Source organism: Asparagus officinalis, chromosome 7, assembly GCF_001876935.1.
Source record: "Asparagus officinalis chromosome 7, Aspof.V1, whole genome shotgun sequence".
NCBI classification, from domain to species: Eukaryota; Viridiplantae; Streptophyta; class Magnoliopsida; order Asparagales; family Asparagaceae; genus Asparagus; species Asparagus officinalis.
Window position 1 is genome coordinate 71,528,793 of NC_033800.1, and position 954 is coordinate 71,529,746.

The following is a 954-nucleotide window of genomic DNA, read 5'->3' on the forward strand; positions in this document are numbered from 1 at the left end:
CCCCGACAATTCCCTTTTTGGCAGCCACTGTCCCTGAGAGCGCTGAATAAATAGGCCTAGAGATGTTCATTTTCAGGGCTGCTGAACTTCAGAGCGAAACTCTGCCGGTATTTGAAGAGTGAACTCGCCGGAGCTTCTGAAGACGCAGAAGACTTGCACATTCAGATCATGATCCTCGGCCGACGCAATCCATCGTCAGAAAAAGGCTAGGATCTCGAGAGGAAGAAAGAACAGATCTGCAGCATCCTTACACGGACTACACTCCAGATTCTAAGCTTTGTCTTAGATCTCTGAGATGCTAGCGATTATTTCCCTGGTGATTAATCCCTCCGCTATTACTTTCCTTCGAGATAATACCGCCATACTCGTGTAGATCGCCGCGAATCTAGAGTCGCGGGTGGTCACGGATTAACCCGGCGGCGTCGGCAAAGAACCACACAAAAGCAAGCGACCGCCCAAAAACAGGAAGGGAGCTTGGCGATTCTGTTCGAAAGGAGGAAGTTGTAATTTTTATTTTTTTTCTTTGATTTAGTTGTTAACCGGATCTATAAAAGACCGCCGGATCTTTGTAACCCAAGATGACAATCATATCAATGAAAAAGATGACAGTTTTCCACGCGAACAGTGCAGTGAAGGGTCAGGCCATGCTTTTACACGTGTCGACAACTGGTTAGACAAGTAGCCCTTGCAACAGTGATAAAGCTGTTGAAGTACTACGGCCGTCCAAGGAGCTTTGGCAGCTAACTCCGCACCAGGGCCGTGCTCTCAAATGTATATCAGTTGGATAGTTATTACACATGGCTACTTCTTGAGGCTTCATTAGGCTTGATAATTTTCAGGGTATAACATTAGATTGTTTATATCAAAAAGTTGATGTGTGATTTAGGTAAGGTAAGGATGATCTTAAGGTCTCTTAATCTCCTTTGATGGCTGATTGTTCTTGTTTGAAATCTC